We start from the raw sequence: 27,468 nt of genomic DNA, 5'->3' as shown, positions 1-27,468 counted from the left end.
ACTGGTTGACTGGCCGAAGCCAAAAGGGTGCTCAACAATGGCTTCTTTTCATCCTGGAGAGAAGTGACCAATGGGGTCCCACAGGGCTCTGTCCTGGGCCCAGTGCTATTCAACATATTTATCACTGACTTGGATGACAGAATTGAGGTCATACTTATCAAATTTACAGATGACACAAAACTAGGGGGAGTAGCTATTACCCCAGAGGTGAATAACCTAGAAAGCTGAGCCAAAGCTAACAAAATTATATTCAACACATAAAAATGTAAGGTACTGCACTTAGGGCAGAAAAACAAAATGCATAGATACAGGATGGGGGACACCTGACTTAAGGAGACTACGTGTGAAAAGGATCTAGGAGTCCAAGTAGACCACAAGTTGAACATGGGTCAACAGTATGATGAGGCAGCTAAAAAGGCCAATGCGATTTTAGGCTGCATCAATAAATGTATAGTGTCTACATCAAGGGAAGTAATAGTGCCACCCTATTTTTCTTTGGTCAGGCCCCAGTTGGAATACTGTGTCCAGTTCTGGGCACCATAATTCAAAAAGGATATTGAGAAGTTGGAGCATGTCCAAAGGAGGGTGATTAAAATGGTGAAGGGCCTGGGAACCATACCCTATGAGGAACGTCTTAGGGAGCTGGGGATGTTTAGCTTGGAGAAGAAAAGGTTAAGAGGTGATATAATAACCCTGTTTAAATATTTGAAGAGATGCCATATTGAGGAGGGAGCAAGCTTGTTTTCTGCTGCTCCAGAGACTAGGACTCGGAACAATGGATGCAGGCTACAGGAAAAGAGATTCCATGTCAACCTTAGGAGGAACTTCCTGACAGTAAGGGCTGTTCAACAGTGAAACACACTCCCTTGGAGTGTAGTGGAGTCTCCTTCCTTGGAGGTCTTTAAACAGAGGCTGAATGACCATCTGTTGGGTATGCTTTGACTGAGAGTTCCTGCATGGCAGGGGGTTGGACTGGATTGTCCTTGGGGTCTCTTCCAACTCTACGATTCTATGATTCTACCTAATTCATTTTAAATTTTGCTTTTGAACTCCCTCAAATAATTCATATAGAAACCCTCATTATTTTTTTTTATCATTTTTAAATAAAATTTATTCAAAATATATCATACAAAATCATACAATCATAAAAGAATGGTATAAAGAATTTCAAATCATTGAAAATCCTTCCTTATTAAAATTAATAAGGTATTCCTTATTAAGGTTTTACACAATTCAAATTATTTAAAATAAATCTGACCATAGAGAACAGTGGTTAGATGGAGGAGAAATGGATATAAAATTTGTATTAATATAATCTATAAGGAGAGACCATCATTATTGAATTTAATAGACTTTCAAAATGTTTTTGTTTCCATTCCGCTTTCCTTAAATATGTTGCTTGAGGAAGGTGCCCAAAGGTAACTCTGTTCTGACAAGTCCCAAATGCAGAATGTGGAAGCAACTCATCCAGATCAGGATTTGATATTGGAGTTCTACTGGCAGAACAGCACAGTCCAGCAAAACCAGGAGGCAAGCAAGCCCTGCCCCCTTCCCACCAGACTTTATGGATATTTGGAGGGGCTGACTTCAGAATAAAGAACTGAACTCAATGAACACTACCAAATCTAAACTCCTGTAGGGCCGTTCAGACTGTAGTACCCACCTGCCCAATCATATTTCTGCAGAATTGCAGAATTGTACTGTCCAAGTACAATTCCCAAAGCTCTTCAAAAAGGAAACAGAATTAAAGAAACCCTAAACTCTACATAATTTAAAAACCTTCTACAATTATTATTTTGGAATCTTAATAGTTTTCATTTTAGAGGCAATAAGTAAAGGGATGAAAATGAGAACAAGGGGGGGGGGGATTACAGCTTCCAAGATCCTTCTACTCCCAGCATGCCTAGGCTTAACAATACAACCAAGGATGGAGAAAGCCCATCAACTCTTTAAACAAACTGTAATTGTACTATCAGTTGTAATGGATTCATTCATCATATTAGTGGATACTTTTTTAGTGGTATTTATTGATGATGATGATGATGATGATAATTTTAATAATAATAATAATACATTTCTATTCCACTTTTTCTCAAGGAATCAAAGCAGATTACAACAGTATAAAATAACACAGTATACAGTTAAAATTACAAATAAAAAGAAAAATCCCAAAACGCAGCCCACACGCCAATCATAAAAACATAACTCCGAACCATAAAATAGGATTAAACAGCAGATAATATAAAACATGTCAATACAGGCATAATAAAAAACAAACAAACTTGTGGGTGAATTGTGCAGGAAAAGTTATTCTATAGGAGGGGATGGAATATTGGTGTCGATGTTGATGTCAATAGTGGTGTTAGGAACAGTAGGGATAACAGCACCAGTAGTAGTAGTAGTAGTAGTAGGGGGAGGCAGGTCAAGGGGCTGATCTGGGAAGGCCTGCCAGAAGAGATCCCTCTTGATTGCCTTTTTAAAGGCTTACAAGGTGGTAAGATGATGGATCTCGTCCAGGAGGTCATTCCAGAGCATGGGAGCGGCAGATGAAAAAGTTCTCTGGGTCATCATGGACAACCTAATCTTCTTAGGTTGCAGCAGGTTCTTCCTAGAGGACCGAAGTGTGCGGGGTGGATTATATGGAAAGAGGTGCTCTCGCAATAAGTCTGGACCCAAGCCATGATCTATAATGACCAATACTTACAGCAGGTTTGGTGTAAGTAGAACTCAGTATTAACATTGCTTTCAGTTCAATTAGCATTGAATTCTAAGAATGCTACCATCAGACCATGGTGTGGGAAGGAGAATTCTTTCTAGTTCTCTTTTGGAGAATGCTGGGATTCAAAACTCCTGATGACTGGTGGTTCCTACACCAGGGGGACATTGAATCTGATCTAGATTTTCATCTAACCTTTAAAGGAGCCATGCAAATGGCTAAACACAATCTCTCCCATAGGGAAATTTGCACCCCACATAAGAATTTTGCTACTAATGAAATTTTCTTTCAGCTCCTCAAATTTCTAGCATTGCAGTAACTTAAAAGTCCAGCTGAGTATTTAGAAATATAATTTAGGCAGCCAAGGAAAAGGGCAGGCACAATTAAGAAGGGAATGCAGAGAGAGGAAATATGAGTTCTAGGTGAAAATTGTTTTCAGTATTTCACTCTCTGCAATGATAAACATTTGAGGACTGAAAGAAAATGTCATTGCTGGAATGATTCTTATTTTGATCCCCTTGTAGTTACACACCTGGGTCACTGCCTTGAACGGCTCCTTTAAATGTCTGAACTAAAACCCAGAACACCCTACGGATATAGAAGCTGACATCCATCTCTGTTCAGAAATGAGAGCTGAAGTACTTGAAAAAATCTGGAGTTTCCTCTATACAGTTATATCTTGGTATGTGTCCCATGCCATTGGCAGCATGCTGAGGCTTAAATGAAACTAGATATCAGAAAGTTGTCCTTAAAAGTAAATACTTACAGCTACCAAGACATTAAAGTAATTAGTTATGATAGTTACAATTTTAAATTAACTCCTCATTTTTCAAAATAGTTACTTTTTATTTTAAAGTCCCAGATCAAATTGTTACAAGTTGCTGGCCCATGTTAAGAAGGGCATGATGTAAATAGCATATAGGACAGAATGGTTTAAAATGCATAGAATAAATAAGGGACTGGCAAAAGAGTAATTCTCATATTATCATGCCCTGCCTCCAAGACCCTGGGATGGACTCTGAGTCTGAGAATGAAGGCTCTAATAGCAAACCTGAGAGCCCAGAGGACATGCCAAGTCTGCAGCCACAAGAAGAGAAGCTCCAGCAGCCACCTGAGCAAAGTTCCAAGCAACCACCATCCCCAGAGGAAGAGCCAGACTTACCTATAGCTACCTTGGTAGAGAGATGTCAGGAGAAAGATGCAGACCCTTGCAGTGGTGTTACTGGCTGGGATGTCACCTTGTGCAGAGGGCAGGGCTACCAGGAGGCAGGGCCAAAAGGTAGGCCCCCTCACCTTGCTTCCATGCATTGGCTTATTCGTGTATAACATGGCACATGGCGGGGGGTGCTCTGGGCACTCTCCATCCCTGCCGGGTGCCATTTTATTCACAAGTAAAGCAGCACCGAGCAGGTATGGGGTGGTGGTGCTTTGGGTACTTTCCCTCCATGCGGGTGTAATTTTACTCATGAGTAAACCAGTGCCTGGCAGAGAGGCGGTGCTCTAGGCACTCTCCCTCCCTGATGGACACAGTTTTTCTCCTTTTTTCCCTTTCTCCTGACATCTCTCCATCATAATAAACTGGAACCCAAGAGGGATGGGGGTGCTCTGGGCACTCTCTCCTCCCTGCAGCACATAAAATGTCATATGTCAGGGAGGGGGGGTATGATTTGTCGGGTTTCACACCTCTTCTCAGGTGCCACCTGGTGCAGTCCGTACCCACCACACCTCCTAGTGATGCCACTGGATCCTTGCAGCGTTTATACAGGAAGAACACTGCAATTAAGGAGCACCTGCAAGATCCAGGTGGGCTATAAATAACTGTGCACCCTCCCCCTGAACAAGCATGGTTTACAGAAGCTACACTTGTGCCATGTTACAGGTCTGATTGCCTGTTTGTCTTGAACTTTGCCTAGACTTCTGACAACTCTTCTGGACTACCCTTTGGACTACCTGCCTTGACTGAATGACTTGAACTGGATCAGAGTGGACTACCACTGTTTCTCAGCTGATATTTTGGTGAGGTCAGACAAAGGCCCAATTCCCACTTACCTTTTGATTTGATTCCTGAACCGATTCCTGAAACTGGTTCAGCAAACAGAGGGATTCCCACTATGTTTGTGCTGGTTTCAAGAATTGGTGCAAGAAGCGACAGCTATGGCTTCCCCACAATTCCTCCCTCTGTCCTCCTGGCCATACCGGTAGACCAGGGGCGGAGGAGAGGCCAGGGCAGAAGAGGAGAGGCAGGCTGGGAGGACACTGAAGATGGAGCAGGCATGGAAGTATGGCCAGGAGGTCAGGGAAGCCACTGATTCGAATCCGTCTGGTTCTCACTTGGGTTGAATTGATTTATTTCTAAATAAATCGATTCAGCCCAAAAAACACCTCATATTACCAGCGTCTTTTTGACACTGGTTAAATGGGTAAAAATCATGCCCCCCCCTTTCCGAATCGCTTCAGCGATTCAAATTAAGTGGGAACCATGATGGTTTAAACCGAATCATTTGGAATCACGATCTGGTTTAAACCATAGTGGGAACAAGGCCAAAAACTCTCTCTCTCTTTTAAAACCTCTATGAGATACTGAACTTTCCAGTTTTGAGTCTAGTTTTCTCTCCAAGGGCAAAAACAGGATACATATGTACAAACCTCACCCCTATATGCAACAACAATACTAGATAATAATGTACAGGAGTAATCTTAACTTTTAACAAGGATAGTTAAAATTCTCCTTTCAACATATAGCCCTGCCTCAGGGGAAAAAAATAGTTGAGAAAAATGTACAGAATGTGGTTCCAGGGAACTAAGGCAGTTCTGTCCCTCCGCTGTCATTGCATTTTTTCAGGCATGTGTCAAAAACAAATCATGACACAGAAAAGATGCATCAACAAAACATTCTGACAGCAAGCTCTTTGCAAATGTTCTGCATTCCAAAGAAACAGTGAAAAGTAGCACAGTACAAAAACCTAACCTGTGCATATCTATGCATACATAATCAGAGGCAGAAAAAACTATACTGTTAAGCATGGTCAGCAGATTCTGAGAGGATCTAAAATCTACCCCTTTTCATACAGTGATGATGATGATGATGATGATGATGATGATGATGATGATGATGATGCACATAGAGACCAAACCCCACACTCCTTTCTAAATCCATATTCACAAGTGGAAAGTGAATCAAGTGGTTAAAATCACGAATACAATATCGGGGCCAGAGTTAACACAAAAAACACTTTTTAGAACCATATTCTCCTGCTTTATCAACACTTGACACTGCACCCAGTAGACATTAATCAATGGATTTTGTTTTAAAGTGCATCTCAATTCTACTGACATAACTAAAAAGCTTCATTTATATTTCAACATAAGTTAAGTTATCCCTTGCATTACACCAGTAATGAAAATTTTACCATAGGTATTGAAGAAACAAATTAACTACAGTAACTCATTGTAAGCCATCACCTCCTTGCTCTGGTAAAAAGCTCCAATGCTTACCATGGCTTTTCATAAACTAGGAAAAAAAGTTGCTAACTAGGATTTGCAGTACGCTTATGTGACAACTGAGCTTTATCCACTACTTTGGTTTCTTGCCTGTTCCTAAGTCCAGTTCAAATTGTTGTCCAACCATGAAATAATGAGACCAGACACACATACATAAGCGGATTAAAATAAGGGCCATTTTATTAACTTAAAAAATAGGTCAATAAAAACACTCAATACAATTGGAACAGTGAGGGAAATGTAGATTAAAGGGATTAAATATACAACATCACAAAATTGTATAGAAAATTATTATAAAATGTATTTTCAATGGTATCTTACTCTGGACAAATTAGCAAAAATCTATAAATTGAAGGATAATAAGTGTTGGAAGTGCAGAGAAGAACAGGGCACATTCTATCTATGCTGATGGATATGTAAACAGGCAAAGAGTTATTGAAAATAAATAAATGAAATTGTAAGAGATATTTTGAATATTAAGTTACACCTAAAGCCTGAACGATATCTACTGGGAATGCTAGAAGAAAATTTGGAAAGGAAATCTGGTAAAATCTTACACTACATGATAACTACAGAGAGAATAATATATGCACAAAAATTGAAATCTAGGGGTATTCCAACAAAGGTTAGAGTGCATGATTAAATTATATGATGCATTAGAAATGGATAAATTAACTTGCTTAACAAAATATGATTCACTGAATCAATTTATCAAAAAATTGGCAATAGTAATAAAATATCTAGAAAGGAAATGGGGAAAATAGCAATATTAAATCTTAATGAATAATTTATAATTTTTTAAATAAGATATACAGATGAACAGGAATAAGGTGAATATATAAAGTAATGATAAGATAGCATTGATTATAAAATTTTATAGAACATTTATAAGAATATAAAAGGAAGGTTAATATGATGGGGCTTGATAAATAAGAAATCATTGGGAAAAAGGCATAAAATAACAAAAATTAGAAAGATACCGGTGAACAGGAAGTTGATGGGAATGAATGTGAAAGTTGGAGTAAGAGTAAGTGTATGAAGGTGAGAGAAAGTGTATGAAGGTAAGTGAGGAAAGGGTGAGTTAATGAAAGAGACTGGAGTGGGGGGAAATGGAAGAAGGAGAGTTGGACAGAGGAAAGATTGGAGAAGAAGGGAAGATGAGAGAGAATAAGGAAAGAAAGAAAAATGGGGGTGTGAAAGGATTTTTAAAATAAAAATTGTACGACTGAAGAATTAAGAGTTAGGTTTATTGGTTAGAGGATTTTAGGTTTATGAATATGTATGTTATGATGTTAGAGGGAAGTATGTTGTGAGTAGATGATATATGTTATGAGGTATGTTATGATGAGATGTTTTATTATGGTTCTGTTTCTTTCTTTTTCTGTTTTGTTTTTTCTTTGTTTTAAAATTAATAAAGATTACTTATTAAAAATGATCTCCTCTAGGGGATTTCCCTTCTTTACCACAGGTATCTGGATTTTTAAATATAAAATCCTCTATTCATGCTATAATGCCATCATGTGGGCAACTCTTTTGAAACTGCATGATAAAATTCTACAATGGTTCTAATTCAATAAGACACAGAATTCATAGGTGCTGTTAAAAATTAATGTGAGAGAACATTATCCTTTTAATATGTTTAGAGAGTTGTTAAACGCAGGTGTACTTTTTGACCTTTAAAAGCGCTGTTAATTTTGTTAAGCCAGTCAAGGCCTAACAAGGATATTTCTTCTGATTTCCAAAATATTTTACATTGTTTTCAGACAAAAAATGAATAATGTAGGATGCACATTAAAGTGAGTTGCATGTCAAATATGCTCATCAACCTTTACTGAATAAAGAAAACAGTGAAACTTTGGGCTAAAATAACCATTCTAACTAGAGGCTGTTTATTTGACCAAGATCCATATGTTAAGTGGTGGCAGATGAAACTACAGCACATGCTCAAGGAACATTATCATCAGTTTCTCACAAGCAGAGAGCAGTGCAGTTCAGGGCTCTCTGTGTTTGTATGCCCATGTATGTGTAAGGCTCACCTTCGTAAAAAAAAAGGGGGGGGGAGGGGACTCATTTTGTGCAGAGACAATAATTTTATTCAAATTAAATTTTGCACAAACAGTGAAAACTGACAGTGTGTGTGAAATGGTTACAGATCCTATTAAGAGGCAAAAGCACCAGTGTCTTAGAGAAACAAGCTAAAGACTTTATTAGAGGACTATACTGCACTACACTGTTATAGGGCTATTGTTCTACTTGTAATGCTATGGCCGCCTCCTATAGCATTCTGAGGTTTGCTGTTTAGTGAGGCCTAAGAGCTCTCTGGCTGAGATTTCTAAATGCCCTTCCCTAAAATGCAAATCCCAGGATTGCACAGGAGGCAGCCGTAGCAGTAAAAGTGGAATAGTAGCACTATAACAGTGTAGTGTGGTGAAGCTCACAGTAACTCCATTCTAACGTTACTCAGGGTTCTAATTATACTAACTTCATTCTAAGGAAGAGCTGAGAGGGGACTGGCAGGAAGAGAAGAAGTGGAAAAATGAAGTAAAGGCCCAGTGCTGGCACCACTAAAGTTATTATATGTAGGGCAGATTAGTAGGAAGTGTTTATGGTTTATGTGTTTAAATTACATATTAATATGTTTGTGTATATGTTTTAGTATTTTTTTTTTTGGAATATTTATCTTTTTAAAAAAATATTGGTATGTTAAATGCATTGCAACTGTGCTTGACCAGACATTGTATGTATGTATGTATGTATGTATGTGACTGCAGTTTGTTTGATTACTGGCAGCTTGGAATCCCAGTGCAAAAAACAGTGTAAAAAAATAAAAACAAAGCAGCTGCCTGACATTTTATTTACACTAAGGTTTTTTAATCATTACTTTTACTTTATTGCAAATTGACTTTGTTGTAAAGAAAGACAAGAAGTAAACAAAAATAATTAGCATATGGACAAGCCATTTTTTGAATGATGACTTTGTCTTTTTGCTTTAGAGCTCTATGTTTCCCAAACCCTAGTGATGGGGCAGCCTAGAAATTTAACTAAAACAAATAAAAACCCAATCTGATTTTTTTTGCTCTTCTCCATTGCTGCCTTAGAAGGGCTTTTATGTTTTTAGAGAAAATTTAGGATTTTCATGGACACATACTAAAAATGCCCAGAGTAGCTCAGATTTCTCTTTTTCCTAGGACTTCCACTGGTTAATACAGTTGAGTGTAAGTAAAATGTCAGGCAGATGCTTTGTTTTTATTTTTTTACACTGGTTTTTGCACTGGGATTCCAAGCTCCCAGTAATCATAGAATCATAAAATCGTAGAGATGGAAGAAATCACAAGGGCCATCCAGTCCAACCCCCTGCTATGCACAAAATCTAAATCAAAGCATCCCCAACAGATGGCCATCCAGCCTCTGTTTAAAGACCTCCAAGGAAGGAGACTCCACTACACTCCGAGGAAAGAGTGTGTTCCACTGTCGAACAGCCCTTACTGTCAGGAAGTTCCTCCTAATGTTGAGGTGGAATCTCTTTTCCTGGAGCTTGCATCCATTGTTCCGGGTCCTAATCTCTGGAGCAGCAGAAAACAAGCTTGCTCCCTCCTCAATATGACATCCCTTCAAATATTTAAACAGGGTTATCATATCACCTCTTAAACCTCTCTTCTCCAGGCTAAACATCCCCAGCTCCCTAGGTTGTTCCTCATAGGGAATGGTTTCCAGACCCTTCACCATTTTAGTCGCCCTCCTTTGGACACGCTCCAGTTTCTCAACATCCTTTTTGAATTGTGGTACCCAGAACTGGACATAGTATTCTAGGTGGAATCAAGCAAACTGCAGTGACATACTGTATATACATAATATGTCTGGTCAAGCACGGTTGCAATGTACTAAACATATCAAATTGATTAAAAAAGAAAGGGGAAATGAACTAAGTGTACTTCTAGGGTTAGGACTCAGTAGCAAAAAGTAAGGCTATTACATTATTTGTAGTTTAACTGTGGGAGGCTACCCCTGCTAGCTTGATTTGGGCAATTTCTAGGGGAAAGTCATAGATTCCAGGGTGAGGTCCCTTCCACATGTTATAGCAAGCAACAGTCTCACTGTGGCCCTGTTGCCTAGCCTGCTGTGACCACAGCATCCCACCTGCTGCGGCAGTACAGTGACCAGGAGGGTTCTCCACAGCACCTTCCCATCTCTTGCTTGCCCTCCAGGGTGTTCATTACAGAAATACATTGTGGAAGGCATAGCCTAGAGACCACCTGCACCAGCAACATTATACAGTGACCATTATGACAAAGTGGCATATGATCTCCATGATTGCCTTCCCCACAAGATATTTGCAATCCCATTTTCTTTATCAGTGTTCCTGCAGGGTGATAGGAACTGTGGGATCAGTAGGAACTGTGTGGCAGAGCTGTTGCTAGAGTGGTCCTTTCTCTTTGTACCATCTAGTTAACCAGTTGTCATTAATATAGATAACTGTCAGAACCATGAATACATGGTTTCTGTCAGGATTCTGAATATGTGAATAATGGAGGGAGGAGGGTTGATTTTCAAACAATAAAATTATATGCTTGATTGCTAATGGGGCTGATAGGTAGACTGATAATTGCTGTGGCTTATGGGTAAGTGGATAGATAGTTGGTATAGAGAGGAGGGGGTGGGTGCAGCCGGCCAGGATACTTATGGGAATGATAGGACTGGAAGAATGTGTGTGTGAAGTGGGCTGTGCCAGTGTTTGGTACGATTTGAACGGGGTGGATAATGGAAATGCCTGAGTCTGAAAGAAATAGTGTTGGTGAAAAAGTCTAGAAGGGGGTTGGTAGTATGGGGGACTAAGCTATGGGAACTGGAGGTGGGTGCTAGTTTTGGCACCAAATGGGGTTGGGATGGGGTTTGGATTTTTGGAGTTTTGATATACTGCTTGGCTATTGGGGGGAGTTTTGGCTTAAATGCTGGCTGGTGAATTACTGACTATGGGCCCAAACACAGGCCAAAATAAAGCTGCTTCAGGTCTCTTTGGAGGTATGCTCTTTAAATGACACACACATCTTAAGAGGCCAGAGGTTGCGCCAAAGCTGCGGTCTAGTCCTTAGGGCTGGAGCATGGCTTTGGTGTGGCTTCCAATCTCTTAGGACACATGTATCATTTAAAGAGCATAGCTTCAAAGAGACCTGAAGCAGTTTTATTTTGGCCTATCTGTTCGGGCCATTTGTGTATTCAATAAATGTCTTTGCTGTTTTCAAAACCCTAGGCTGATTGATGCACATTGGTTCTGAATTTGCTCTGATAATAACATAATATTCAACAAACCTTAAAGAGTTAGCACAATGTTTCTACAGATATTAGCTTGTTCAGAAGATTTGTGGAGGCACCCATTCAGGCTGAATAATAATGATTTTTAAGCACAGAGTTAATTAAAAGGACTGGTCAGAATATTAACTCATGTAGACAGCACTTTTATATATTAGGGATACGTCAGAGATGGGTAAACTGTGGCCCTTGGCCTCATATCAAAAACCCTCTGCAGATAATCAATTCAGACCTCTGGCAAAAGCAACCTGTTTCTTTCCTTCACTTGATGGGGCAGAAGAAGGGATAGAGATTTTTCCAATTTTCCTATCTCCTCCATAGAAGGTTAACATTCTATCTGTGAAAATAATTTGTTAGAGATTTTTTCCAGTTTTACTAATAAATCATTTTCATGATGCAAGAAGGTTAACATTTCATTAGAATGTTAACCTTCTTGCATTTAAGAGTGAGGAGTCTCTTCTATTTTAAAATGTTAAAAATTTGCACATGTGCTGCAATTCTCAACATTCTGGGGAATGCTGCGGTACTTTCATTTGTTCTGTCATTCATCTATCTACTTTATGTCACCACCATTTCCCCATTTATTCCTTTGCGTTAGCTGCTGTGAGTTGCTTTCCTCTTATCATGCCTACATTAGAAGTTCAGTTCAACTGCTTCTTACACAATTTCTAACAGATTAAGATATTCTTAAAGGCATACTATGCTGTTACTGTTAGGTGGGATATGGGAGATTTCCATGATCTCTGCAGCATTTCTTTGTGATTTATTTTCATCCTTGTAGTTCTCATTAGTAACCAGGAGAACAAGTCCAAGTTTTTCAGAGTTGAATGTATTTTGGCATTACTTTGTTTTTGTTTCATAGAGATTTTTCCAACAAATATAACTGAGTTCATAGAACACTCTCTCTCCAGCCACTTGACAGTTACACAGTCCTAGAATAGGTAAGAATCTAACCTGCTGTGTGGTGAGCTTCAATGCAGATACATTCCTCCTCAACATTTCAAATGAGAAATTTCAAAGGGAAAAGTGTGCCAACCATCCCTCCTCAGATGTCCTGTTGCTGAGTAAAACAGAATCTCTGCAGAACCCTGTATTTTTGACTCCATCTCCCAGAAACCCTAGCAAACATGTTCAAGGGTAGGCAATTATATCAACTGTCTTCTAAAAAACCCATCATGGCACCAACTTTCCATGGTATTATTATTATTATTATTATTATTATTATTATTATTATTATTATCCTTTATTTATGAAGCACTGTAAATTTACACTGCGCTGTACATACAATCTTTTTAGTTAGACGATTCCCTCCCCTTGGGCTTACAATCTAAAAAGACAAGACACAGAAGGAGAAGGGAGTGGTGGAGGGAAAGGGTAAGAGGTCCAGCAGTTCCTCTCTACCTCCAAGGCTTGGACCAAGGTAGATGGACTGGAGGGAGGGCTTGACTTCAGAATGGATGGTTAATCTTCTTCCAGGGAAAATACATACTCTAGGATTGTGTGCTCCAGTGAGTCAAGAAAATATGCTGCTTGTAGAGTCTCTTGCATCAGATAGGTTTTTGCTAAGGCATAAGACTAAATGTGCCATAGAGCTACTGGGCAGTAGCAGTTAGGGTGTGTGTGTATGTAAAAGACACTGCCAGAGGATCTTTTAGAAACAAGAGCAGTGGCACTTTAACTAACTGGGCAGAAGGAGTAAATCACGTCTGTATGTCTTTTACCATAAAAACCTTTGATGAGACAATTAACCAGCTTCTGGAAAAGAGCCTCTCTCTCTGGCTTTACTTCACGAACAAAGATTCAGGAAGGACTCATCCCGCGCTTTCTACAAGTGCTTTGATGACTAAAAAGGCCAATCCGAGATGAACAAGTATGGTTGCAGAAAGCACAGCAGAAAGTCTCCTTGGGTAATGTTTCCGGGTTGTGGTTCTTTCTGCGTTGTCATTTCTTTTCGAGACTCATTCGGCATGAGCTTTCAAAAAAGGCTGCAGCATCGTGGATAGTGCATCTCCATGCTTCCCGATGTGAGGCCAGGGCGGACCATTGTTGGTGATCAATTTGGCCGAGCCTGAGATGTTGTTTCAGGGAGTCCTTTTATCTCTTCTTTGGAGCGCCCCTCTTACGCTGACCCGTAGTGAGTTCACCATAGAATACTATTTTTGGGAGGCGATGGTCCTTCATCCTAGAAACGTGTCCTGCCCATCGCAGCTGCGTCCTCAATAGCATGGCCTCAATGCTAGTGATCCCTGCTTGCTCAGGGACAGCAACATTTGTCACATAGTCAGTCCAGTGTATATTTAGAATTGTGTGTAAACAGCACTGATGAAAGTGTTCAAGGAGTCGTAGGTGTTGGTGATAGGTGACCCATGTTTCAGACCCATAAAGGAGAATAGACAGTACAATGGCTCTATACACACTGATTTTTGTGCTTCGACTCAGGTGTTTGTTACTCCAAATTCTTTTGTGAAGCCTTCCTAATGCACTATATGCCTTTGCTAGTCTGTGATCGATCTCTTTATCAATCTTGGCATCTGAGGAGATGATGCTTCCCAGGTAGGTGAACTGCTGGACGGACCTAAGCACAGATTTGCCAACAGTGACGTGAGGATGGTAGTGTTCTTCCTGTGGTGCAGGCTGGTAGAGAACTTCCGTTTTCTTCAGACTGACTTCTAGCCCAAAGAACTCTGCAGTTGTAGCAAAACAAGATGTTAGGCGCTGCAGAGCTGCTTCCATATGGGCAGCAAGGGCAGCATCGTCAGCAAAAAGCAGCTTACGGACTAGATAGTTTAGGGTCTTAGTGCGAGCCCTCAGATGGCTTAAGTTGAACAGGCTACCATCAGTACAGTAGCGTATATAAATGTTGTCTTCTTCTTTGAGATCTGCCATAGCCCTTTGGAGCATCATGCTGAATAAGATTGTAAATAGAGTTGGAGCGAGAACACAACCTTGTTTCACTCCATTAGTTATTAGAAAGGGCTCTGAATGAGCATTGCCATATCTGACTTGACCCTGCTGGCCTTCATGTAGCAGGATAATCATTTTGAGGAATTTGGGGGGGCATCCTAGTCGTTCCAGGATCTGCCACAGACCTTTTCTACTCACAGTGTCGAAGGCTTTGGTGAGGTCGACAAATGTTACATAGAGTCCTTTTTTCTGCTCTCTACATTTCTCTTGCAGTTGTCTAAGGGCAAATACTACATCTGTAGTGCTCCTATTAGCTCTAAAGCCGCATTGGCTTTCAGGGAGAAGTTCTTCTGCAATAGCAGGAACTAATCTGTTCAGGATTATCCTTGCAAGAATTTTTCCAGAGATGGAGAGCAGTGTTATTCCTCGATAGTTTGAGCAGTCAGATTTTGCTCCTTTTTTCTTATACAGGGTGATAATGACTGCATCTCGGAGATCTGGTGGCAGTTCACCTTTCCCCCAGCAACTCACAAGGAGCTCGTGGAATTTAGCATGGAGTTACATAACCTCCGTGTTTCCAAGCTTCGGGTGGAATTCCATCAATCCCAGCTGCCTTACCTTTTTTCATCTGCTGTATGGCCTTGAGGGTTTCTTCAAAAGTGGGAGCTATGTCCAATTCATTTTTCATCAGTTGTTGTGTCATATGTTGATTAGCTGTCAAGTATAAGTAACACAGTGTCTAATGACACAGCTAGACTCAAATCAAAGAAATGTTCAGCTGCAGATATGCTCAGAGTTGAAAAGTAAGTATGAAGCTCCATAACAGACTTTCCTTTCAACATGAGAAGCATGAATAGGGAAGCCTGGCATTATAAAACAAGAAATGGAAAATATAAACACTGCAATACTTGGGGTGGGTTTGTTGAAGTGAATAGGAATGGGACATTTTCCATCAGATAACTGTATAGTGTTTTACTCAGGTAATGAAAATCTAAAAAGAAACAGGATAGGATTAATAATGATGAGAGAGGTAGCAAAAGCAATCGAGGATATAAAGCCAGGTTTGATGGAATATTAGCAAAAAGACTTCAGGAAAACCAATCCATACAATAATGTTCCAACTACAAAGGCAGAAGAAAACACTGAATGATTCTGTTCTGGAGTCCAAATGAAACCTGATCACTACAGACAACAGGACATATTTCTAATCAGAGGTGTTTGAAATGCAAAAGTAGGAAACTGTTTTTTGGTGGGTTTTTTTTTTGTTTGTTTTTCTTTTTTGTGGGTTTTTCGGGCTATGTGGCTATGTTCTAGAAGATTTCTTCCTGACGTTTCGCCAGCATCTGTGGCTGGCATCTTCAGAGAAAAACCCACAAAAAACCATGGATGCCAGCCATGAAAGCCTTCGACTGTTTTTTGTTTGTTTTAAAAAAATTGTTAAAAATTTGGCCAAGGGTCAAGAAATGAGGCAAGAGAGAAACTTGCTGAATTATGGTTGGCCGACAATTTGTTTCTTACAAGCACATTCTTCAGTCAAGCAGAGATTACTGTTTGATTAGTGCAGACAGCCAATAGACTACATAACTGGAAGCAGAATTGGAGAAGCCCCATTCTCCATACAATAACAATGCCTGGAATAGATTCTAGCACCGATCATTAACTGCTATTTATCAAAAATTAGAATTAAGCTAATGAAGTACACTAAATCACTCACCATACAAAAATAAAAGACGAAGAACATCCCTGTAGAATTTAAAAGAAGAATAAATTTGCAGTGCTGAGCCTAATTGATTAGGAGCTGAAAGACCTCTGAACCATTGTCAAATAAGAGTGGGGAAAGACATGATCTTTTTTGGAAAATCTTCTTTGGATGAATGATCAATGCATAGAAATAAAAGAAGACAACAAAAAAGTCAGAACAAGAGGCCTCTTTCCAAGATCCAAGAAATCAAAGAGAAACAAGCCAAGAGTAGGGGCGCTATATGACCACAAGACAGACAAACAACCAGACAGACCAACTTGAGCAATATACAGAAGAACTATATAAAAGAGACAGAAGGATGAAAGATCCATTCAAAGAAGAATCTTTTGTTGATGAACCTACAATTTTAGAAAGTTAAGTAGAAGCAGCAGAGAAATTAATCATCAGGAATAAATGGTCTACAAATTTAATCAGATATCCAGTTTGAGTTCATAAAAGAAACAGGCACCGGGGATCATATGGAAGTTGGAATACACCAAAGAATTTCAGAATAAAATCAGCTTGGGCTTTATAGGCCTGTCATTGATAGAGTTGCCATATGTCAAAGCTGACTTGGTGGTGATCAATAATAATAAAGTTCAAAAAATATAGAGGATCAAAGGTTCCTAATCCCTAGAGTAAAAGCAGAACAGCACAAACATATGACATAGAGTTCAGTGGCTTGAAAAAGCAATTAAAATCTTATTCACAATCTTGCAGGCAGTCCATGCAGAAATAGAATTGATTCATTGTCCAAATGCATTGAATAAGAATTGACATCCAGGCTATGAGTGTGTTTCACAAAATTCAAGCTCCATTTTCTTCCCAACCTTGTTTTGTATTGTGCTACAACCATCTGTGGATCAGGAGTTTATATAAAACATTGTGCAGGCTTTTAATACATTTTTCCTAATGTGTACACTCAGGTAAACATTTGACTCAGTTTATATATTTCCCCTGGTGCTTAATATATGCTTTCATTTATTTTTTTTCAATTGTTGCATTTTTAACTATTAAGTTTTAAGTGTCTGCATTGTTTTGTATGCACCTTCTGAAACATTCTTTAGTTACACCTCACAAATATGCAAATTCTCAAGCCAAAGCATATTTCTTTTCACAATGTCTTGAGAATTGTCAAAAGGCTATTTTCATTGAGACTATCAATTCATTCATACTATCAGTTCAGACAATTTAGACAATATTCTTTTCCATCACTAATCCTGGCAGACTGAAGTAAGACAAGATTTCAGAGATAGAGGAATTTGGCACAAGACATCTAAAGTCACCTTTTAATGAGAGGGCAGTTGATCTTAAGAAGTCGGCAGACATGTGGATGCTGTTCCCTGTAATTTAGATGAAAGGAAATACTACAATCGTACATGAAATAAGGAGCAGGGAGCTGTGGAATGAGTATCTTGGCCTTACTGAAAGCTTCATTAACAAGCAAAGTCATTTCAATCCACATAGGACTGAAGCCTTGGCTGCACTTACTTTTGAAGTCACGGAAAGCACTTAAAAACCCATGCTTTCTCTCTCCTGTTGTGAGGCATGACCATCAATCTCTCAACTCCTCAGATTGCTATTGCAATCTGGACCCCTTAACAACATAGGATCACATCAAGGATTCATCTTGCTTTCTGGAATGATTTCTGGGAAGCCAATGAGTAAGGCCCGGTACAGACTGGTGCAAAGTGCCAGCCTGGGGCTGATTTTAGGGCTTGGGAGAGGGGAGCGTCTGCATGCTCCTGAGCCCTACCGCATTGTCCAGGCACCATCATGGCTCGCCCTCATCCACATGGGGGCTGCCATGATGATGTATGTACGGTGCAATGTCCAAACGGCACTGCGCTTATGTACATCATCGGTGCATGTGAGGGTGGTGATGTTGCACAGAGCAACTCCCCCTCTCCCAGCTGGGGGCAGATTCTTTTTAAGCTTTGTGGAGGCCGTAGCATTTGTTTGCTGCGGCCTCCATCCGGGGGAGAAAGGGACGGTGTCTCACAGCCCCTTTCTCCCTGTCTGTGTAGGCCCTTAGTTATGATGACAATGGCTCTCTTCTGCAGCCACTCATCAGCAACTGTCTGGTATTCACTGGTCTACCCTCTCTGAACTTGGGCACCATGACTTGTAACCCATATGAGAGACTGCTGCTACACTTTTATTCAGTTAATTTGTCTGATTCTTTTAAAGACCGTCTAAACTAATGGCAACCATGAGATTCTGAGACACAAGCTCAATAAATTAATTATGCATGGAATGAAGTGTTTCTTTTTTTCTAAGTTCTTAGTGTTCCTTCAATCAGTTTCATTTCATGACCTTGTATTTAACATAATAACCTAAATTCATTATTAGTCGCTGCCGAAAGTAGGCCTACTGAAATCAACTGAACAAGTTAGTTTTCCCATTTATTTCAATGCTCTACTATAGGTGGTCTAATGTTGAATTTAATTCTATGAGATAGGGACAAACGCTCCTCTTAAATCACTTGTTCCATACCATGCCACATACCAACAAGGATGAAAATCAGCATACAAAGTTAAGGTACCAAAAATGTGGTGTTAACCTTTCAGAGCAAATGAATTGTTTAAGATCATGTGCTTCCATGTATCAAACAAGGGGGTAATAACATTAACTGCTGTTGATGTCCTGAAAGAGCTGAATGATAAGGCGTTAATTCATCATTATTTTACTAGCTGTTAAGTCACATGCAAGCTAGCCAGAATGTCGGTATTAATGGCCCAGGAAGAGCCATAAACAGATGGTATGCTGTATAATGGCAATCAGAAAGAAATATATAATGTACAAAGAATTTTTAAAATATCAGTAGTCAGGGCAATTTTGATGATTAAAATCTCAGCACAGACTCATTTAGTTTTTACTGCCTTGCAGGAGAAATAAAAGGTAATATTTGCCTGCCCTGTAAATGATAACAGAAGTTTCTGCAAAAGAAAAGTAAGAGGTATGTTTATACAGGTTTTAATATGTTTAAGATATTTTTGTATCATCCCTCTACATATCTGCACTTGAGGCAATTTACAATAAAACTATAAAGAAATGAAGTATAAACACCAAATACAGTAGGCCCTTGGTAACTGCTGGGGTTTAGTTCTAGGATGCCCCATGAATACCAAAATCTGTGGATGGTCAAGCCCCATAATATACAATGGCATAGCAAAATGGTGACTGTTATATAAAATAGCAAAACCAAGGTTTGTTTTTATGGAAGTATTTTTTAAAAAAATATTTTCAAGCTGTGAACAGATGAATCAGTGAATGCAAAATCCATGGATATGCAGGGCCAACTGTAGTTAAAACAGAGCAGTCAGAAACCAGGTAAAATAATAGCATAATGTATCCCTCTAATATGAAGAGGGAGATTTAATCAATAAATTGGGGTTGGTAATTGTTGCCATCTAGCCTGACAAATCCCAGCATGACAATTAAAGTGAAATCGTAGCACCACAACTAGGCAGGGTGAAAGGGCTGGAGGTCAGTTTTTTTTAAAGCATCCCCTATGGCCAAAAGAGCATGGGAAAGGGGTGAGAAACAAGATAAAATTGCACCTCTATGTCATCTGGGGACATCCGAAGCCAAAAAAATAAAAAAATAAAAAAAACATTTTATTCTTTAACATTAAAGGCAGAATTGGGGGCCCTGGACACCCAGCCCATATCTGCAAGGTGGTCTATGTAGTAGATATGTATGCATCTAGTTAATATCCTGTCTTTCTCCTGTAATCCGAGGTGACTCCAAGTGTAGATTAAAACAATGCACAATTTTTTAAAAATATGATTTTAAAAAATAATTAATTAAAAATTTAAGAAATAATCCTATTAGAAAACCACCAACTTAAGACAATATACAAGTGTTTTTTTAAAGCAGGAGTTTGAACAAAAGTACAGCACAGCTCCCATTTAAAAAATCTCTTCCGCACAACTAGTCAATTACCAAAAGCCTGTTTAAATAAATAGTCCTTATCTACTGGCTCTAGAAGAACAAAAAATGGTTCAGGACCTCCACAGCTGCCTTGGCATTATTTCAGAAACAGAGATAAAGCACAGGAACATTAGAATACTGTAAAAACCACACTGGAGGACCTTTCTCATAGTTTTAGCTAGAAGTATAAAAGGCTGTGGGAGTACATATAGTCCTGAGGAAATTTTTAGTCCAAAGGATCAAGCAATAGTCCCCTGGGAGCACTCTGGAAACTGTTCGAATGTCTCAGAAGGCTATGACACCAATGGTGCTGAAGAGGCCCGGCACTTTCCAGCCTAGTACTCAGCACAGGTCATCCGTAGAGGTGGTTAATGCAGTTTCTGTCCCAAAATGAAGTCTGAACTCATACTGAGAATCCAAATAATCTGTTTATTCATAGGAACACAGGCATATTTTAATATCCCATCACATCATCATTCATCCTCTCCTGGCTTATAACTAAATGGATGAACTGACTCATATATTAGGTCGAACTGAAAAGGACAAAAAACTGGTCAGATGTTAAAGTGTGAAGGAGGTAGGGCAACTTGTCTGGAATGATCTTAGGATTCTCATTTTTCATGCAGTGGGAGCCCAGCTTGTCCCAAGTTCTCCCATCAGGCTGTCCAGGAATTTCACACTAAGAGGTGGAAAGCAAGTACTTCACATCTTCACAACTGTTTGACAGCAAGCTAGTTCCTAATGGAGGTTCCAACTAGATACTGAAGCAAAGAACTGAGGTATCAAATATTGATATGATATCTTGATTTCCTTCCAGTCCTTCCAAACTGAACCTCTCCTCCCTTATGATATTTGTTATAGGTTGCGATTCAATAGGAGAAATTCCAGAGGATCTCTACACAGAAAACAGTATCACTATAATAGTTTCACTGATTTTCCATCACTGGTTTCAAATTCAGGATAGTACTCAGGTTATTTCCCACTTGCTGGTCATTTCCCAAAAGGTGAAAACAAGTTGCCAGTCTTCCTCAGTGTTGTGATGTATCTTCCCTTCAGTGCCAACAACACAGTGCACTTTTAGTCTGTTGCCAATTAATTCCATCTTGCAGTCAGAGAGTGAATATAACTGAGCTTTGCTTATCAGGGAATTAAAGCTAATGTATGCAAGTAATTAGAATTTCTCAGTAATAAGCAGTCAGTGTTTTAGTTTAATGCCAACAATTAACTACAGTCAGATAAGACTTCTATACAAATGCTTCATCAGTTTGGTTAAAAGGTTGAAGGGTACAGAGTCCTTGACCCTGGAGCAATGATAACTAGAGTATTCAAAGCCATGAGGTAGCTTCAATCAGAATATGTTTGGCATTTGCATCTGTCTCAACAATTCTGCAGCAGTTAATAGTTTTTAAAGATGCAGCAAATGACAATGCTTAGTATTGTTATGGATAACACTAGGGATACTACAAGGGCTACCACCAGAGTAGAAAATTGATGTGCCTTGTGGCTGTGCCTTTGACAGCAGATGGATCTGCAGATGTCAGCAAATGAAGCATCTCACAGCATGAACATAGGCATCCTCACTTGTTAAAATCTGCTAATGAAGTTGCTGAAAAAAGGCACAGGAGCAATGTGCTTCTACAGAATTTGGCAGTCCCAGAATATGTGTGTGTGTGTGTTTGGAAGCCAAAGTTTGCTGAGAAGGTAAGAGCCAAACAATCCCTCAGTTGCCTTGCTTACAATTTCATTGTCTAGAAGGTATGGAAGGCAGCAGTGGATCAATTACATTTCTCCTGATCCTGACCAACAGGGAAGAAATTGTCAGTAGAAGAGAAGTAGTGGGTTCCTTAGGTGGGAGTGACCATTATTTCCGAGATTTGTTATACATAGGAAAAAGCCAAACATCACACATATACACACTGGACATTAAGAAAGATGATTACACTTCTATTTTCTTTACAGAAAATACGGATGAAACATGAGGCCAAAGCAGATGTCCCGGAAGGAGCAACCTGTGGTGGCTCTGGCCCTGATCATGCTGGGACCATGGTGACCACACAACCCACTTCCAAAGTGGGCTGCTGCTGCAGTTTCAAATGGGCTGCCAGCAGGAGCAGATTAGATCAACTCCTTTTTGAGTCATCTATTTTTGGCTTGGGGAAGCATCAGAGCAGCTTCCAGCCACTTTGGGGGCATGTGTCACATAAACGCCATGCCCCCAAAGTGGCCAGAAGCCACCTTATTTAGCTCATGCTTTTCAGGCCATTAACAAAGAATTATAGATCTCTCATTACCACATAATGACTATATGATAGTTACTACTATTTTAGCAAGTACATTGAGAAACCACATTTCTCAGAATATCCTTGAGGATCAGGGAGGTTTTCCTTAAAGGGAAACTCCTGGGCCTAGTGCTATTCAACATTTTTATCAGTGACTTAGATGAAGGAATAGGGGGCATGCTTTTCAAATTTGCACATGATGCCAAATTAGGAGGTTAACAGGTTAGAAAGCTGGGCCAAAGCTAACAAAATGAAATTCAACACGGAGAAATGTAAGGTTTTGCACTTAGGGCGAAAAAATGAAATGCACAGATGTACCGTATATACTTGACTGTAAGTCGACCTCATATATAAGTTGAGGGCAGGTTTGGGGCCAGAATTATGGATTTTGATATGACCCATGGACAAGTTGAGGTTAAAACTTACCAGCATGTAACAAAGGATATAAAGGATGAAACAAAGGAAAATGATGCTAAAGATCTTTAAAAACTTTGACAGGCAACTCACCTAAAGGTTGGATGGATGAGATAGTAGAGACAGTTAATGCTTCTTTTAGGTGCTCCGAGAAGATATTAAGCTCGCACCTTTTACGAGGGCATGGTTCCTTTTTTGATAAGAATTAAAATAAAGTGATTTCACTGAGCCCTCTATAAGTCGACCTAGGTTTTTTGGGTCAATTTTTTAACTAAAATTTCTAGACTTATATATGAGTATATACAGTAGGATGGGGAACACCTGGCTGAATGAGACTACATGTGAAAGGGATCTAGGAGTCCAAGTAGACCACAAGTTGAACATGAGCCAATAGTGTGATGCGGCAGCTAAAAAGGCCAATGCGATTTTAGGTTGCATCAATAGAAGTATAGTGTCTAGATCAAGGGAAGTAATAGTGCCATTGTATTCTGCTTTGGTCAGGCCCCACTTGGAATACTGTGTCCAGTTCTGGGTACCACAATTCAAAATGGATGTTGAGAAACTGGAGTGTGTTCAAAGGAGGGTAACTATAATGAAGAATGGTCTGGAAACCATGCCTTATGAGGAATGGGTTAGGGAGCTGAGTATGTTTAGCCTGGAGAAGAGAAGGTTAAGAGGTGATATGATAGCCCTGTTTAAATATTTGAAGGGATGTCATATTGTGGATGGAACAAGCTTGTCTTCTGCTGCTCTAGAGAATAGAATAGAGAATAGAATGGATGCAAGCTACAGGAAAATAGATTCCACACTCCCTCTGATAGTGATAGAGTCTCCTTCCTTGGAAGTCTTTAAGCAGAGGCTGGATGGCCATCTGTCAGGGATGCTTTGATTGTGAGTTCCTGCACTGTAGGGGCTGGACTGGATGACCTTTGTGGTCTCTTCCAACTCTATGATACAATGATTCTATTCTATGATTCTATTAATGCTGCTGATGTGATTTTAGTGAGGCTTTTGATACGACTCCCTATAATATTCTTTTAGACAAAGTAGTAATGTATATCTAGAAAATGCTTCTGTTGGGTGAATTTGTAACGAGTTCATGGACAAAATACCTCAGAGTGATCACCAGTGGATCTTCTTTGGAATGGAGAAAAGTGACCTGTGTGCTACTACACAGCTCTGTCCTGGGCCCAGTGTTGTTCACCATCTTTATAAATCACTGGGATGATGGAACAGAAAGCATGCTTCTAGATGACACTAAATTAGAAGAGGTGGCTAATAATCAGAGGACAGAATCAGGAATCATAATGGCCTTAATAGATTAGAATGTTGAACCAAAACTAACCATCTTTTCTGAAGATGCCAGCCACAGATGCTGGCGAAACATCAGAAACAAACTCTTTTAGAACATGGCCCCGTAGACCAAAAAACTCACAAAAACCTATGGATTACATCTATGAAAGCCTTTGCTTTCACATTAAAAACTAACAAAGTGATTTTCAATAGGAATAAAATTGATGTACTAAATTAAAATTGCCAAAAAGCAGGTAAGTGGCACCTGGCTTGACAATGGTGGACAAGAAAAAGATTTGGGGCTTAAGCAAACCAGAAGCTGAACATGAAGTATTTTTTTGCCAGTCCAGACATTAGGAGACAAACCAATGTATTCAAATGGCAAGAAAAGCAATTCCACCCAAACATTATGAAGAATATTTGGACAGTAAGAACTGTTTGGCAGTGAGATGGACTGCCTTGGATGGGCAGTGGATTCTCGTTTATTGGAGGTCTTTAAACAGAGGGTGGATGGCCATTTTTCAGATGTGCTTTGGTTATGTATTCCTGCATGGCAAGGGGACTAGATGACTCTTGCAGTCTCTTCCAACACTATGATTCTATGATTTTATGAACCTCTCTCAGTTTTATCGCACAAGGACAGGAAAGTGCCAAGATAGCCACACGTTCGATTTCCCTCTCCTGCAAGACATTGTTGCTGTTCTGTTGTTGCCCCATGGGAGACTGTAGTAAAAGTGAATCTTTTTACTTGGAAGAAAATATAAATCTGTTAATGACCTTTAGTACTGCTGCCATGTATGATTTGCAGTGGGAAAGTTCAATAGTGCTTTTCTGTTGATTTTGCCTGATTGGTGAGCAAGATTTCTGTGAGAAAATAGTAGTGAGACTAAATCCCCTTCCATAGTCTCTCTGTTGCTCTCCTGGTGTTTCTACTCTCTCTATCTCTCTCTGTGAGTGTGTTTGAGTGTCTGCCTGTTTCTCTCTCTCTCAAAACACACACACAGCAAGGTTCCGTTCCTCCTTTCTTCACTCCACCTCTCCTCCTTTCCGCCTCCTTCCCAAAGCTTCTCTGACTTTGCTTTCTGTTTACATGCAGCCACATGGCCTTCTTGGGGAATGGAAGGAGGGAGAACAGAAGTGGTGAAGGCAGTATTGTGTAATTATAGAATCATAGAGTTGGAAGAGACCACAAGGGCCATCCAGTCCAACCCCCTGCCATGCAGGAAATCTAAATCAAAGCATCCCCGACAAATGGCCATCCAGCCTCTTTTTAAACACCTCCAAGGAAGGAGAGTCAACTACACTCTGAGGGAGTGTGTTCCACTGTGGAACAGCCCTTACTGTCAGGATGTTCCTCCTAGTTAAGGTGGAACCTCTTTTCCTAGAGCTTGCATCCATTGCTCTGGGTCCTAGTCTCTGGAGCAGCAGAAAACAAGCTTGCTCCTTCCTCAATATGACATCCCTTCAAGTATTTAAACAGGGCTATCATATCACCTCTTAACCTTCTCTTCTCCAGGCTAAACACCCCCAGTTCCCTAAGTCTTTCTTCATAGGGCATGGTTTCTAGATTTTAGTCACCCTTCTTTAGACATGCTCCAGTTTTTCAACATCCTTTTTAAATTCTGCTGCCCAGAACTGGACACAATATTCCAAGTGGGGCCTGACCAGAGCAGAATATAGTGGCACTATTACTTCCCTTGTTCTAGACACTATACTTCTATTGATGCAGCCTAAAATCGCATTGGCCTTGTTAGCTGCCACATCGCACTGTTGACCCATGTTCAATTTGTGGTCTACTTGGACTCCCAGATCCCTTTCACATGTAGTCTTGTTCAGCCAGGTGTCCCTCATCCTATATCTGTGCATTTCATTTTTCCGCCTGAAGTGCAGTACCTTACATTTCTCCATGTTGAAATTCATTTTGTTAGCTGTGGCCCAACTTTCTAGTTTATTCAGGTCATTTTGAATTTTGATCCTGTCCTCTGGGGTATTAACTGCTCCTCCTAGTTTGGTGTCATCTGCAAATTTGATAAGTATGCCCCCAATTTTTTCATCCAAGTCATTGATAAAGATGTTGAATAACACTGTCCCCAGGACAGACCCCTGTGGGACCCCACTGGTCACATCTCTCCAGGATGAAAAGGAGCCATTGGTGAGCACCCTTTGGGTTAGGCCAGTCAACCAATTACAAATCCATGTAACAGTTACATTGTCTAGCCCACATTTTACAAGCTTGTTTGCAAGAATGTCATGGGGAACCCTGTCAAAGCCCTTACTGAAATCAAGATATACTATATCCACAGCAATCCCTTCATCTAACAAGGTGGTAATTATATATATATATTACATTTGTCTGGCATGACTTCTTTCACTGAAACCCGTGTAGGATGTGTTGTAGGTGGTAATAGGCCTTCTAATTCCAGATTAGGCCCAAAGGTGCAGGAGGTAAGGTGCGGCTATTCCGATTGCAAACTATTTTTGCAGGCATTTCAGTTGCAGCAGGGGAAGGCCCTATGCAATTAGCTCCTCTGAAACCAACGGGAAATGGAGCAGCATCTTTCTGCAACTATCTGAGAGCAAAAACTTTAATATACTTACTCCAAATGAAATTTAGCATAAAAGGAGAAAACAGTTGCATATAGCTCAGTGCAAGTGGTTTGCCTCTCTCTCCAAGGCTGCCTATTTTGTATTGTTCTTGTTCCCAAACCTTTAAGAGGACGATGGCACACACAAATATTATTAGTAAGCATTGTCCTGCTGTGCCACCATGACAGCTAGAGTCTGAACTATGCACATATTCGTAAGCTTGCCCCTTTTTGTGTGGGTGAGCCATCTGTTGTTCACATACAGAACATACTTTCAGACCTTTTCTCATATAGCCTCTGGAAGCAGGGGTAGGTAGCCCAGATAGACAATCACATGGCAGGGTCAGCTCTACAAACTCCAGCCTGAACTGTTAAGTGCCCCATGTACAAATACTATATGAATGTGGCTGTAGGGAGAAAGAACAGCCAGGAAAAAAAACTTCTCATTGTTTTAATGTTTTTGATGTTTTCCCCACATTCTGAAGATGTTCCTGAATCCAATTTAATCCTATAACTGAGAAGTGAAATAGATACATATCAAACTGTTCTATATTAAAACCCTGGCTTTTTAATTTGATAGTATTCTAAATGTATTACTCCTCAAGGCTGTAAAATTTCTAGGCTTGTTAAACATATAAAAGGCCCTGTTTGTAGATTCACTTGTCATGCAACCCTTTTAATATGTTTTTCACATTTTACCCTTCTGATTATGTTAGATTACCATCCTATACACCATAGATCTGGAATACATGGCCTGCATGTTAAATTTTGCCTCTGGAGCTTTAGTGTAGC

This window comes from Sceloporus occidentalis, unplaced genomic scaffold, assembly GCF_023333645.1.
Source record: "Sceloporus occidentalis isolate IW3139 unplaced genomic scaffold, rSceOcc1.0.p SCAF_7, whole genome shotgun sequence".
Taxonomy (NCBI): domain Eukaryota; kingdom Metazoa; phylum Chordata; class Lepidosauria; order Squamata; family Phrynosomatidae; genus Sceloporus; species Sceloporus occidentalis.
The sequence above is the reverse complement of the archived record's forward strand: the minus strand, read 5'-3'. Positions refer to the sequence as shown.